Source organism: Myxocyprinus asiaticus, chromosome 4 (assembly GCF_019703515.2).
Source record: "Myxocyprinus asiaticus isolate MX2 ecotype Aquarium Trade chromosome 4, UBuf_Myxa_2, whole genome shotgun sequence".
In the NCBI taxonomy this organism is placed as follows: domain Eukaryota; kingdom Metazoa; phylum Chordata; class Actinopteri; order Cypriniformes; family Catostomidae; genus Myxocyprinus; species Myxocyprinus asiaticus.
The window spans coordinates 46183315-46199784 of record NC_059347.1 but is presented as its reverse complement, the minus strand read 5'-3'; the positions used below and the strand labels follow the sequence as shown (position 1 = coordinate 46199784).

The 16470-nt window shown below is 38.9% G+C and overlaps 1 protein-coding gene across 2 annotated transcripts in view; it reads left to right on the top strand.

The window, feature by feature from the left end:
• LOC127432957 (T-box transcription factor TBX5-like) overlaps window positions 1-12608 on the top strand; it is a 37220-nt gene extending 24612 nt beyond the window's left edge. For both annotated transcript variants that reach the window (XM_051684504.1, XM_051684512.1), the window contains 2 exons: window positions 9221-12211; window positions 12495-12608. The gene's annotated coding sequence lies outside the window, so the exon portion shown is untranslated. The remainder of the gene's footprint in view (window positions 1-9220; window positions 12212-12494) is intronic.
• The last annotated feature ends 3862 nt before the right edge of the window (window positions 12609-16470 follow it).

The following is a 16470-nucleotide window of genomic DNA, read 5'->3' as shown; positions in this document are numbered from 1 at the left end:
ATCGCAGCTGCTAATGGTTCCAAGGCAAGACAGAACAATAATGGGGAAAGAGGGCAGCCCTGCCTAGTGCCCCTATCCAGAGTAAAATAATCTGAAATTAGTCCATTTGTTTGTACCGCTGCAACAGGGTGTCTATAAAGTAACTTAATCCAACCAATGAATGTAAATCTTAAAAAGATAATCCCATTCTACCATATCAAATGCCTTTTTGGCGTCAAGTGAAATGGCAGCGACCGGAGACTGATCATTCGCTACTGACCACATGATATTAATGAAATGCCTGATGTTATCAGAAGAGCTGCGGCCCTGAATAAACCCCACCTGATCTATATGTATAAGAGATGTCATAACCTTACTTAAACGATTAGCCAAAATTTTGGACAACATTTTTACATCTAGCTGGATCAGGGAAATTGGTCGGTAACTTTTACATACACACGGATCTTTGTCCTTTTTAAGAATCAGACTGATCTGGGCTTGTGTCATGGTTGGAGGAAGCTTTCCGGTCTTTAATGATTCTGTATAAACTTCTAACAAAAGTGGAGCCAGTTCTGTAGCATAAGATCTAAAAAATTCAGCAGCAAAACCATCTGGCCCCGGAGCTTTGCCTGTAGGTAAGGCCTTAATTACCTCGTCAATCTCCTCCAATGTTATCTCAGAATCAAGACAATTTCTTTGCTCAGTCGTCAGTTTAGGAAGTTTTAATGGTTCCACAAAGTTTCTAATATCTTCATCAGTAGACGAAGACATAGAACTATAAAGATCAATATAGAATTCTTTAAAAGCATTATTAATATCAGTGGCCGAGGTAAATATTTCACCATTAGCAGATTTCACTGAGGGAATAGTAGAAAAAGACTCTCTCTGCTTTATATATCTAGAAAAAAGCTTCCCTGCTTTGTCCCCCGACTCAAAGTATGACTGTCCTGCCCTGAATAACCAAAACTCCACTTTCCGCGACAAAATAGCATTATATCTGTATTTCAATCTAGTCAATTCTCTAAGGCCATCAGACAACATTCTGCACTTCAGCTCTGCCTCTGCACTTTTAATATTCTCTTCCAACTCCACAAGTTCTCGTGCTTTAGATTTTTTGGTGAATGAGGCATACTGTATGATCCGACCCCTAAGAATTACCTTAAGTGCCTCCCAAGCCACGCCCACAGAGGATACTAAGGACCAGTTGGTCTCCATATAAACATTGATTTCGGTCTTTAACATTTGTTGGAAATCAGGATTTTGCAAAAGGGATACATTAAAGAGCCAACTATATGATTTATTTTTCTCCGTATGTGGCAACATCTCCAAACTCACCAGGGCGTGATCCGAGACTAAAATGTTTCCAATTGAGCAATCCGCAACAGATGAAATGAGGGACTTAGATATCAAAAATAAATCTATTCTAGAATAAATCTTATGGACTGAATTTATAGTCCCTACCAGATGGGTTCAAAAGTCACCAGATATCTGCAGGACCAAGATTTTTACACATCCTGTGAAGCGTCAGTGTTGCTTTAGGGGGCTTACACACTTTTGCTTCACTGTGATCAAGGACTGAGTCCATCAAAAGATTAAAGTCTCCTCCCAATATTATATCATGAGGGGTGCCAGCGGCTTGCAACTTCCCTTCAAGATCTATTAAAAAGCCCTGATCATCAGCGTTAGGTGCGTACATATTAGCCAAAATCAACCTTTGCCCCTGAATTTCAGCTAAAACAATAATGAGTCTTCCTAATTTATCTTTAATCTGTTTGAGAAATTTGAATTGTAGATGTTTATTAATCAATATAATGACTCCCCTGCTCTTACTTGAGCCAACACTAAAGAAAACATGTCCACCCCAAATCTTCCCAAATTTTTCAGCTACCTGCAGGGAAAGATGTGTTTCTTGAAGAAACAGTATATCATATTTCTTACGTTTAAGAAAATAAATATCCTTCCTTCTTTTTATAGGGTGCCCCAACCCATTCACATTCCATGTGGAGAGAGACAACTTATTCATATTAACATTTGACATATTGATATAATAAAAATAAATAAATTGTGTGTCAAAAACAAGATTATACAGACCACATTCCCCATTAATGCAACAATCAAACCCTGAACTTCCCCTCGAACAAAACAGAAAAAAGAAAAACGTGCGCATTAACCCTGCGCACGACAGCGCCAACCGGCGTCAGTCCCTTAAAACTCAAAGAGCCCATGTATGCCTACGAGAGCCCCCGCGACAACTTTGCCATCGGATTGCTCAAGTCCGGTGCTTCTATACAAATTTTGTAAGGCAAAATTACATAACAGAAAATACTTTGAAAAACAGACCCCAGCCAACAGGCAGAATAACAGAAAAAACATGTAGACTCATTCACAGAACCATCTCGAAGGTGTGTTCCTCCACAAAATAAACTCCAGCTGATATAAAGCCGTTCAGTTTCCTCGGACAGACAAGCAATTGTTCAGTGAGCCAGCTGTTATGAGTTCAGCGGATGACATAATCATTCCAATGTCCCGTAAAAATACTCAACAAAACAGACTCCAGCCAGCTGGAGGAATAAGCACAAAGAACAAACAGATTTATCCACAGCTTTTCCAAAGGAGTGATCTTCAACAGAACAAGCTCCAGCCGCTAGGCGGAGCCAGAACGAAAAACAAAACCGGCATCCTGGTTCCTCAGATGATAAAGAGCCAAACTAACTTGGAGGCCGAAAAAAAGAAAAAAAAAGAAAAGAAAAATACACCATAACTTACTCAGCCCATCAACTTTATAAAAGACGTCCTTTATGTGAGCATGTCGATTTTTTGCAGTCATCCAAAGTGTCCATTCTCGATCTGGCTGGAAACTTAAGTGTAAAAAAGATCTTCCGTCAATGCAAAAGTTTCTTGGAGTCATGCAACGAAACAAACTCCAGCCGCTAGGGGGAGCCAGCACAAAAAGAAACCCAGCTTCCTCAGATAATAGAGTGACTGAACCACGAGTCAGTCCACTAATATAAGAAACATGTTTAATGTAATGTTTAGTGTTTATGTAAATACTTTGCGACCATTCTTCGTTTCTATTCTCAGTTTGGCCGGAAACATCAGAGCAAATGAGATATTTTTCTGATGTAAGAGTTTCTTACATTCCTTGAACCGATCGCGTTTCTCTCTTGTCGAATTCACAAAGTCCGGGAACAAGAAAATATTATGGTTCTTCCAAAAAAGCTTCCCTTTGCTCCTCGCCTGGCGCAACACGAGATCTTTATTGGATGATCTCAGAAATTTGGCGAAAATTGATCGGGGCCTGTTTCCCTCAGCAGATCTCCGAGCAGGGACTCTGTGAGCTCGCTCGATTTCCAGCTTGTGGCCTGTTATGTCGAGCAGACTCAGGAAGAGCTCGTCCAGGAATTCCACCATATCTCTGCCCTCTTCATGCCTAGGAATTCCAAAAATATTCCAGTTTTTCCTAAATTAATTCCAAATCTGTTTTGGACACGGGCGGATTAGCGGATAATTCCCTTTCCGATGACTCAAAATAATTGATTCGTTTTTCAACTTCTGTCACTCTTGTAAACAACTCAGAGAATTTTGTTTCCATTGCCGTAATCGATCGATGTATTACAGCGAGATCCTCCAAGTCAGCAACAACCTTCGTCAACATCACCGACATGTTGGACAGTTGACGTTGAATTTCATCTACCGATGTGCCGTCCATATCGAGTCCCCTTCTCGCAGTCTCGTCAGAGGCCTCAGCTTGAACACGTAAGTGTCTTTTAATGTCTCCAGAGCCTAAGGATTTTGACTTCTTTGCCATGTTTACCTCAAAGAGCAAGTATGTAACTGGGTGTATCGAATCTCACCAGATTATAACATGAAAATAATAAAAAAACTAGCAAAGTTCACAGAGCTCGTCGCTCACATGTCTGCTTCTCGAATGGCGTCCCCGGAAACCCCGAAAAAGTAGGTTTTTAAAAAAATTCTAAATGGTGGAAAAAAATTATAGACGAAAATGAAATCGGAGATAAAAATTTTGTAGGGCTTTACTCAAAGGAATAATTTTTCATGTTATTAATGTCCTGACTATACATTGTCATCAGTAGAATGCCACTTTGGTGAATAAAAGTACCAATTTCTTTCCATAAGAGCAAAATCTGTACATTATTCCAAACTTTTGGCCGCCAGTGTAGGATTTTCAAAAAATTTAAAATGGTGGAAAAATTATAATAGACAGAAGGAATCAGAGGAAAGGAATTGATTGCATTTTGAAAGAATTTTGATTCTAGTTCTTATGGTTGCAGAGATATGAGTCAAAACTTAAAAGTGTTTATTATAGTGCCACCTAGGGTGTGCGATGGTGCGCCTGATTAGTGGGGGGGATTTGGGATCATCCTGCCAAGTTTAGTGTCTCCATGACTTACGGTCTCTGATGCCAAGACACTTTTAGGGCAGAAAAAGACAATAAGAAAAAGAAGAAAATCCAGAAAAACAAAAGGATTTCTAGCCCTTCAGGCTTGAACCCCTAAAAATAGCTGCAAGCAGCAATACCGGGGTCAAGCGCATTATCGGCAGCATGAGTAGCCAAAGAAGAATCATGACTAGAATCCGCTGAACGCTGTAGGAGTTAGAAAAAGTAAGCTTTCAATTATTAAAAAAAACAACATCTATTTTAAAAAATCTATTTTTCAGAATTCTTGTCCAGTAGGTGGCACTGTTCCAAAACTGCTCAGGTACCATCAGGGCATGATGCTATCACATGTAACAAGTTTCGTTTTAATAGGCCAAAGCGTTGCCAAGATACAGCCTTGAGACCTCTTTGGCATGCTCGCAATGAAATTCACTGTTGATTGGCCAGTGGTGGCTATGTATCTCAAGATACGTGACTGTGCTCATGGTCAATGATGGCAAGTCTGACAAAGACATTGCATGCAAATTTTGAAGTCAATGGCTCTGTAGTTAGAGCCACTTTCACATTGTTTCCTGTTATAGCACCACCAAGTGGCCAAGCCCTGCAACTTTTTCTGTGTTCTCAGATTGAGCCCTTTTATTAGTGTCAAATTTGGTGAAATGATCTCATTCCGTTTAAGAGTTATAACCATTTATGTAAAAGTGGAGACAGCTTTTAATTTAGTCGGCCTGTTTTTGGCACTTACAATTGAAATTTTGCCATGTTCCTTAATACCAAAAAGAACTTGCTTAGAGCAATTTTACTGGTGGTGATTTCATTCCGATCGGACGAACAGCCTAGAAGAAATTGTTTTCAAAATGGCAACAGGCCACAAGGCGAACCATTGCAAATGTAGTATTGTTGCGCTCGGCAAGTTCTCACGAACATAGCAAGACCAGTCTCGTGAAAATAGGCCAATGCCATCAAAAGTAATAAGCTCACAAAGTTACATAATTACATTTTTTGGCCACTAGGTGGCGCCGGACAGAAACTTCTCAGTCACCTTCAGGGCATGGTGCTGATAACACATACAATGTTTTGTAACAATATGCCAATGCATTCATAAAATACAGCATTTTATGACAAAATTCAAAAAGGCAGATACAAAAAATGGCAACATGGGAAAATTGGGTATTGTTTGACTTGGTTTGTCGCACTGAATCTAAAGAGATTTTTTCGTGATTTTTGGCCAAAGTTCAAAAGTTATAATCTTTTGATTGCACCGAAATGCTACATGTCACTTCAGGGCATGATGGCCATGACATGTACCAACTTTCGTCAAAATCCATCAAAGCATTGCAGAGATACAGCCTCAAGTCCAATTTTGCGTGTTCTTCGTCAAATTCGTTGAAGCGCCATTCGAAAACGTCTGGTCTATCAACTTGAATGCCATAGATTTTTGTAAGCACTATCTACTGAGCATCTGTGCAAATTTTGGTGAAAATCAGATGAACAGCCTAGGACGAGTTCGAAAAAGTGTGTTTTTCTGAAAATTAAAAATGGCGGAAAATCTAGTTGACTACAAAATATAAACATTAGTCATAAACACTGCCTCGGTTGCTTTCGCTTTTTGAGTGTGCTTCATGAGTTACAAGCAGCTCTTACATTCATACAGACATGATCATCACAGATGTTTTGCAATTAATCATACCACAAAACAACACAAAAACATTTTAAACTTCTGAATGAGAGATGTTTATGGTGATGTACAGCTGAGATTGGCTGGTGTTATGGATCAACTGGGGATCGTGTTATCTGGGCATGTACGCGTGCATGTGAATAATTTTAATTGCCTTTTCAGCAGATTCATTCAATGTGAATTGCCAAAGAGCAAAGAAAAGACGTTTTGCACATTATTAAAAATGTGGGCATAATATATATATATATATATATATATATATATATATATATATAATTTACTGTATATATTCATTAATTAATTTACTTTTTTCAGCTGTTTCCATCGGTTTGCGATTGTCCAAGGAAATTATGGATTACATCGACACTCGTTTGCTCTTCCTTGCATTCCCTGATGTCATCCTTTAATTTATAAATATATATTTTATCTTACTACCAATACCAAACTTTAGAATTTTGAATATTATAGAGGCAAGTTTCATCATTTAACTTACCTGCATTTGTCTCTGTGTTATCCATTATAAACTGTGCATAACACCAGCCGCTGACAGCGCATTTTTCCTCTAGAAAAGCTCTGAGATCAAACAGAGTCCGCCTATGTCTGTGTTAATGCAAATAATTACCGAGATTTATTAATAAAAAAAAAGTAAAAAAAGAGGATGAACACAGAAAGATGTACATCCCTCAGGAAAAGATATTGTGGGATTCCCGCTGATACATCTACAGTATTTGCTGTATTTATTTACAATTTGTTACTGTATTAATTAAACAGAAAGTAATTTACTGTTATTAATGAGTGACGTCACAGAAATTACCCATGATGCAATGCACATTACAGTTAAATACTGTATGATTATATTATAGTAATTTACTGTTCATTTTACAGTTATTTACCGTACAAACTACAGTAAGGGTTAACAGTGTACACAATTTAATTTGATGGAATCTGGTTATTAAATCTAAATGCATAAATCTTTAAAAAAAAAAAAAAAAGGCTAAAATGTTTGTTTGTTTTTTAATCCAGTAGTTTAGGTTGATATACATTTTGACACAAAATGTTGAATAATTAAAACAATATTTATTGTTGTGTCTGTGTATCTGTACATGTATATATATATATACAGGTGCTGGTCATATAATTAGAATATCATCAAAAAGTTGATTTATTTCACTAATTCCATTCAAAAAGTGAAACTTGTATATTATATTCATTCATTACACACAGACTGATATATTTCAAATGTTTATTTCTTTTAATTTTGATGATTATAACTGACAACTAAGGAAAATCCCAAATTCAGTATCTCAGAAAATTAGAATATTACTTAAGACCAATACAAAGAAAGGATTTTTAGAAATCTTGGCCAACTGAAAAGTATGAACATGAAAAGTATGAGCATGTACAGCACTCAATACTTAGTTGGGGCTCCTTTTGCCTGAATTACTGCAGCAATGCGGCGTGGCATGGAGTCGATCAGTCTGTGGCACTGCTCAGGTGTTATGAGAGCCCAGGTTGCTCTGATAGTGGCCTTCAGCTCTTCTGCATTGTTGGGTCTGGCATATCGCATCTTCCTCTTCACAATACCCCATAGATTTTCTATGGGGTTAAGGTCAGGCGAGTTTGCTGGCCAATTAAGAACAGGGATACCATGGTCCTTAAACCAGATACTGGTTGCTTTGGCACTGTGTGCAGGTGCCAAGTCCTGTTGGAAAATGAAATCTGCATCTCCATAAAGTTGGTCAGCAGCAGGAAGCATGAAGTGCTCTAAAACTTCCTGGTATACGGCTGCGTTGACCTTGGACCTCAGAAAACACAGTGGACCAACAACAGCAGATGACATGGCACCCCAAACCATCACTGACTGTGGAAACTTTACACTGGACCTCAAGCAACGTGGATTGTGTGCCTCTCCTCTCTTCCTCCAGACTCTGGGACCCTGATTTCCAAAGGAAATGCAAAATTTACTTTCATCAGAGAACATAACTTTGGACCACTCAGCAGCAGTCCAGTCCTTTTTGTCTTTAGCCCAGGCGAGACGCTTCAGACGCTGTCTGTTGTTCAAGAGTGGCTTGACACAAGGAATGCGACAGCTGAAACCCATGTCTTGCATACGTCTGTGCGTAGTGGTTCTCCCCCACATTTTTGAATGGGTTTTGTTTCACAATCCTCTCCAGGGTGCGGTTATCCCTATTGCTTGTACACTTTTTTTCTACCACATCTTTTCCTTCCCTTCGCCTCTCTATTAATGTGCTTTGACACAGAGCTCTGTGAACAGCCAGCCTCTTTTGCAATGACCTTTTGTGTCTTGCCCTCCTTGTGCAACGTGTCAATGGTCGTCTTTTGGACAACTGTCAAGTCAGCAGTCTTCCCCATGATTGTGTAGCATACAGAACTAGACTGAGAGACCGTTTAAAGGCCTTTGCAGGTGTTTTGAGTTAATTAGCTGATTAGAGTGTGGCACCAGGTGTCTTCAATATTGAACCTTTTCACAATATTCTAATTTTCTGAGATACTGAATTTGGGATTTTCCTTAGTTGTCAGTTATAATCATCAAAATTAAAAGAAATAAACATTTGAAATATATCAATCTGTGTGTAATGAATGAATATAATATACAAGTTTCACTTTTTGAATGGAATTAGTGAAATAAATCAACTTTTTGATGATATTCTAATTATATGACCAGCACCTGTATATATATATATATATACACACACACTATTTATTTTCACATCTTAAAGAGGCCCTATTATGCTTTTTGGGATTTTACCTTTTCTTTAGTGTATAATATAGCTGTTTGTGCATGTAAAAGGTCTGCAAAGTTACAAAGCACAAAGTCCATGCAAAAGGGAGATTCTCTCCCACAGACAACACTGCTCAAGAACTACAAGAAACGGCTGGATTGTAATCCAGCCATTTCTTCCGTAAAGTATCTATGTCACTATGTAACACATTTGCATAATGCCCGCCTAAGGGCTACTTTGGCCCGCCCTCAAACAAACATAGTTTTAGCCGAGGCCAGGATGAGTTGGGTTAGTGTTGTTGCCATGTTGAGAAGATGCTGTTTTCTTCACTGCAAAAGCAAAACCTCTTTGTTTGGACTTCCAAAGGCAGACGAATTGAAGAATCAGTGGTTAAAATGTATTTTTGCCACTATTCCTCAGCAGTACAACCACAACCAATTCTGGATTTTCAAGTCGGTTACTCCTGAAAGATGGTGCAGTTCCCACTTTGCTGGGACAATCTGGCACCTCTGAATCATAAGCTGTAAGTATACTTGATTATTTGTGGATTTATCTGCTACCGAGAGTTCAAATGCTGAGTTTTGTGTTGTAGCTTTGGTGTACACCCAGTGCACAGCTGTAGGCCTCTGCTAACCTGCTAGCTAATGTTGCTGTGTTGAAATAGTTTTGCTAATAAGCTGCGGGCCCATTTTACCTACAATTGTGTAGAATTATACAGATTGTTTGTCATTCTACTATCATGAATAGTGATCAAGTGCGGAGATGGATTTATTTTACAAATGGTAATTTTACATCTGCAATCCACAGTAGTGCTTGGCTAACTTGCTATGTACGCTTATAACTGTATGTTATTGTGTTGGTAAGGGTTTACTATTTAGCTGTGGGCCAGCTTTTACCTAAAACTGTGTAACAAAATGGTCGATCTCAAGAGTCTTATATAATTACAAGTTGTAATGTTACGGCTGCCATCCACAGTAGTCCACGGCTAACTTGCTCACTAACCAGGAGTAAGCCTCTGTTCTCCGTTAATAGCTCTGGTGAAAAAAGTTCAGCTACACCCATTCCAGCAAAAGATGACTAACTTAGATGCACTACATGTCTTTTACTTGAAGTTTTGTTAGGTTCACTATAATCAACAGTGTACTTGTAAAAAAGCTACAAAAGTCAAACTTACCACTGTGAAACGTCCTGCTCAAGTCGTGCTTGCGAAGGTGGTACAGGTAGATCAGCTTGTTCTTCCAAACTTTCATTATCGGACTCAAACTGGTATGGCAAAAACCAACGCAACTGTTACCATAGTTACAATAGTGTTTACAGCTGTTAAGGAAGCCTGAAACTCAGTTATGGTAAGGGGCGTTACATTTCCAACACACACACTACGCGGTTTACCATTCACAACAGACTAGGCCAGCTGAACAATCAGAGCAGACTGGGCTTTTCAGAAAGAGGGGCTTTAAAGAGACAGGACCTAAATCAGAGCATTTCAGCCAGAAAGGGAAAAGAGTGGCTGCAGCAATGTACAGTATGAGAAAGATAATGTGTTTTTTTAATATTAAAGCATGTAAACCTATTCTAGTAGGCCCCCAAAATAAAATCATGAACCTGTAAATTAGCATAATATGGGCTCTTTAAGTTTTTACAGAGAAATATCCTGCATTTTCAGTGTACACGAGATATCTATATATCTAGGCATTATCTAATTGTTCATAAGAATCAAAACTGCACTTTGATATTACTTTATAACTTTATCATTTCTGTAAGGAAAAATATAACAATAAATGTTGTGAAACGCGACTAGGGTTGCCACCCGTCCCGTAAAATACGGGATCGTCCCATATTTAAATATGTCTAATGTCGCCGAAACATCGTCTGTATACTCCATCAACACTATCAAAACTGAAGGATTATTTTTTCACCAGGCTCTGGAAAATGTAGACAGGTCAGTTATACTGTCAGTTAGCTAAGTAATATGGCGGGAACTCTGTGCCTAAACCAAGCGTCCGACCGACCGACCGAACGCCTAACCAAACATCTTGTTCTTTGAGCGTCTTTCATGGCTGGTGACCCACGTGACGACCTGATGTGAAGTCAACGTCTTGAAATTAACGTCAGGAGTCTGCAGTTGCATGTAAGTGTGTTTATTTCATTGTTTTACTTTGTTGTAGAGTTGTATTCATTGCTAGACTTGTGCTGTTTGTTTACTGGCTTGAACTCGTGTCGCTTAAACATGTGTGCTATATTGTTTTGACCTATCCCAGGGTATTCACTGCTAGATTTAGAGTTGTGTGTCCAGTGTGTGTAAAACCATCATTGTTTTTAGTGTCTATAAACAGTGCTTCACTTGTTTTAGAGTATTATTTATTGCTAAAGTGTAGCATAATTTATTTGCGGTGTACTGAGGTCGAATTTGTTCCCACGCTGTTCACCTCGCGCGACCCATAGTTTCGGTTGCCCACATGACTAGCTTTGTGCTAAGAAGCATTAAGGCATGTCCTGCTTTTTTCACTGAACGGCTCGTTAACATCATGTATATATTTGACCGAATGCTGACACGGGAGCGGCAGCGGAAGTCGTAGCCCTCATGTGAAGACCTACTTGTGTAAAGACCAGTGAGTCTACCTGTGTGAATCCACCGAGCAAGGACACCGACAAGGCGCCACTCACCATAGCACTTAAGTATCTTTTAATTTGATCTCTTTTCTTATTTTCCTTGTACATACTAACATGTCTACTTCACGAATAAAATATGCCTTCAAGCACATCCCTGCTATCTGTTACAGACCGTTTACATGATATAGATGCAAGACAAAACGCAACCCACACAACCTACAGCCACTTTGCACTTCAGCACCTGCTCCGCTCTCTTTCTCAGTGGGACCCTGGAACTGCCAGTCAGCTGTGAACAAAGCTGACTTCATTCCAGCCTTTGCCACACAGTCCACACTCAGCATCCTGGCACTGACAGAAACATGGATACGTCCCGAGAATACAGCAACACCTGCTGCTCTCTCCAACAACAACTCCTTCTCTCACACCCCTTGACACACCAGTAGGGGTGGGGGAACAGGTTTGCTCATTCATAACAACTGGACTTTTTCACCACACTCTTCTCTATGTAACAATACTAATTTTGAATTCCATGCTATTACTACAATGCAATCCACAAAAAATACATGTTGTTGTCATTTATCACCCTCCAGGTCAGCTGGCAAACTTTCTCGAGGAGTTGGACGTCCTGCTGTCCTCCTTCCCGGATGATGGTAGGCCACTTGTGGTTCTTGGTGATTTAAACACACCGAGACAAGCCCCAGGCCACTGAACTGAATGCTCTTCTGGCCTCATTTGACTTGGAAAGACTAAGCACCACAGCAACTCACAGATTGGGCAACCAGCTGGACCTCATTTTTACACGTAACTGTACCAACTCAAATATTCTTGTTACTCCTTTACATGTCTCTGATCACTGCTTTGTTCAATTCAACATGACTCTCCCATCTACATTAAAACAGACTCCACCTTTGGTTTCCTTTTGCCGTAACCTCCGTTCTCTTTCACCCTCACGCCTTTCCACTGCTGTCTCTACCTCTCTTCCCACACAAAATTTATTTTCCACCCTTGATGTAAACACTGCAACAGACACACTAAGCTCTACTTCAACAACCTGTCTAGACAACATCTGTCCTCTCTCCTCAAGGCCAGCACATACTACACCACCCAGCCCCTGGCTCTATGACATCCTTCGTGAACATCGGACTGACCTCAGGGCAGCTGAGGGGAGATGGCAGAAATCTAAGATCCAGCAGATCTAGTTAAGTATCAGTCTCTGTTTGCAACTTTTTCAGATAACATTAAATCTGCAAAAACTTCCTATACCAAAACAAGATCAACAGCACCACAGACACTCACAGCTTGTTTAGAACATTCAACACACTTCTCTGCCCTCCTCCTCCACTACCTGACACATCACTGACAGCAGATATCTTGGCCACATTTTTTACTAATAAGGTTACAACCATCAGCAATACATTCTCAGCACCACACCCTGTCAATCACCTGTCTCCTGTATGCAACTCCTCTGTCTCTATGTTCTCTCCTCTGACTGACACTGAGGTCTCTAATCTTCTCCTCTCCAACCACCCCACCACCTGTTCCCTTGACCCCATTCCTTCTCACCTTCTCCGTCCATCTTACCTGCACTCACTCACATAATTAACACATCTCTACTTACAGGCACTTTCCCACTACATTTAAGCAGGCTCGAGTAACCCCACTGCTGAAGAAACCCGCACTTAACCCCACACAAACAGAACACTACAGACCAGTCTCTCTCATCCCATTCATGGCAAAAACACTTGAATGGGTAGTTTTCAATCAAATCTTTTACAGAACAAACTGCTGGATGACAATCAGTCAGGTTTCAAAAGTGGACACACTACAGAGTCGCTGAGACAGGCGAAAGCTGAATCCAGATCATCTGTCCTGATTCTACTGGACCTTTCTGCAGCCTTCGACACAGTCAACCATCAGATCCACCCTCTCTTCGCTGGGCATCACAGGAACTGTGCTTGACTGGTTTAATTCCTATCTCTCAGGTAGGTCTTTCAAGGTAGCCTGGAGAGGTGAGGTGTCCAAGCCACATCAGCTATTAACTGGGGTACCTCATGGTTCAGTGCTTGGGCCACTTCCCTGCTGTTGAACACAACAACACCATGCAGCTGGGTGCAACTACAGTAACGCCATCCAAAACGGTCAGAAATCTAAGGGTAACCATCGATAACAAACTAAATTTCACAGACCACATCTCAAAGACCACAAGATCATGTAGATTTACACTCAACAATATCAGAAAGATAAGACCCTTCCTCTCTGAACATGCCACACAACTTCTTGTTCAGTCACTTGTCATAACTAGACTGGACTACTGTAACGCTCTCATTGCAGGCCTCCCTGCATGTGCAATTAGACCCCTGCAAATGATCCAGAATGCAGCAGCATGTCTGGTCTTTAATCAACCAAAGAGAGCGCATGTTACACCACTCCTTGTCTCTCTTCACTGGCTGCCGGTTGATGCACATATCAAGTTCAAGGCTCTGATGCTGGCATACAAAACAGTCACTGTGTCTGCTCCAGCATACTTAAAATCATTTCTGCAGAGCTACGCGCCCACTAGAAGCCTGCGGTTGGCTACGGAACGTCGCCTTGTACCAACAAAAAGAGGCACCAAAACACTTTCGCGGACTTTCGGCTTCATCATACCACGTTGGTGGAATGACTTTCCAACTCCATCCGTGAAGTTGACTCACTGTCTTCAAAAAACGGCTAAAAACACATCTTTTCCATGAGCACTTAACCAGTCGCTAAAAAAAAAAAAAAAAGAATTGTTGCAATTTAATCTGTTTTGAATACTATTCTGATGCTAGTGAAACTTTGTAATATGGCACTTTTCGTACCACTGTGTCCTTAAGACGATTCGCTTATGTTTTCCTCTTTTGTAAGTTGCTTTGGATAAATGCATCTGCCAAATGAATAAATGTAAATGTACTGTACATACATACATACAAACAAAGTCTTCATTCATGTCTTTCTATTTTTTTCATATTATTTTATTATTCACACATATATAATTTGTATATAATAATTTTTAAACTCATTTTTCATATTGTTATTTGTCAAATTGTTTAATTTTATGATTTGTGCTATATTGTCTTAAAGGCTAGAGATAGTTTCAATTTCAAGGTCTTCAATGTCATGGGACGATGTTGTGAAGAAGTAATTGTCCATTGATTTTGCATGGTATAGTAACACTTATTGAATTAGTCCTGGTCAGACAAAGTCATTGAGCATTGAGAAAGATGCAATTAAGATTATTCAATAAACTCTGCTCATTTTTACCATCGCTTCGTCTCCTGCCTTCTGCTGTATTCCCCCTGCTGACTCTTGGGCTGGTAGGAGAGTGAGTTAACATAACAAGCTGTTGATGTTGACTGGTTTTGGATATCAGACAGAACTCTGATATATGGATATCTTCTGACAAAGAGAGAGAGATCTTGTGTACACTGGATCTAAAATGCATTTTCACTGCCTCATGTTTTCATATTTTAAGCATATCATTGAATACTGTACATGGCACCACATCTCTGTCTATAGGCTATATACATAAGCGGTGGGTGAATGAATTGCAGGGTAAGGGTACATAAAATAAAATTAAGTAAATAAATAAATAACATTTAAAATACAAATACATTTTTCCTATCTGAATCCATACATTAATTTCAAGATTTTCAAATTGCAGGTTTTGCCTACTGTACAATGTTCACACTCCATACAAAACACTCCAAATGAATAAATTGCTGATTATTGTTATTTGCACAGACACCAGTATTCATACTGATAATTACACATCTCAAATTAGAGCCCTCTTTCACAGTTTATTGGCCAGACAACCTTTCCTTCTCCTGGATCTCTTTCTTCTGAGCCTGCAAAATTTGTCTGTAAAACATATTCATACATTCCCCCATTGTCTGTTGTATATTTATGTTTACTACATGTTTCCATCATTGGTTACATTTATGTTAAACTTTTCTATTCTAAGTATATATTTTTATATTCTAAAACAGGTATATAATAAACATATTAAAGCATTCCAAACACTGTTTACTCTTTTATCTTTTGGGATTACACACACACACACACAAAAAAGCTGTATATGGAAGTATCTTGTTTCACCAACAAAGGCTCACTTTTCAGGGTTAGTTCTCTGTTTCAGTTTTATTCTACAAATTAACAAATTGACGCCATCTTCTGGACACTCAAAGGTACTACATTATAAGTATTTCAAGGTAAACTACTACATCAAACTTGTAAGTCATAAATGGTATAATATCATAAGATAAAGTATCATAAACTTGTCAGTTTATATATAAGGAAAACATTTGAAGCTTTCTATTAAACATAATCTTATATTATATTGCCTTGCATTTTTCTCATTATTCATGAATATATATATATATATTAAAAGTACATAATATATAAATACATAATATCAAATACATAATTACAAACTAATAAAAAGTGAATAAATCTAAGCATGATCTTTTATTTCAAGAACTAAAGAGAAATATCGACACCGAATGAATCTTAATACAATTATTAAATGACAGGATCTTTCACAAATGAACCTCATGCATGCCAAAGTGATAAGGTTTATTAAAAACAACTCTTTCTAAGTGTCTAATTTTACATTTAGGCCTACAATCAGCTGAATCTGATTTCTTAACCTAGAAGAGTGTGCGCACAGACCGGTTAAACTTTGTAATTAATTAAGATTGCAATTGCTTTAAAATGTCACATGCTTTAAAAATTCTAAAAGTAAATTGTAGAATAAAATATCCTTAATATTATAAATGATCTTAAATCCTAAATTATGTTCGTTACATTTCATGTCGGCGACGTACAAACAATGAGCCAAAACGAAATTAGAGATATTTTGAATAAATCATATGCAATACGTTCCTACATGTGCTTACGCGTTGCTAACATGTACCTATGTGCGTCTGGTCGGAAGTGCGAGTAATCGATCGTCTTTCCAACGTGTTGTCTACGTGTGAAGACACGTTTTCTTACCTTCATTTAACTTCGTTTGCTTCAGTTGTATCCTCCAACTAGTCCAC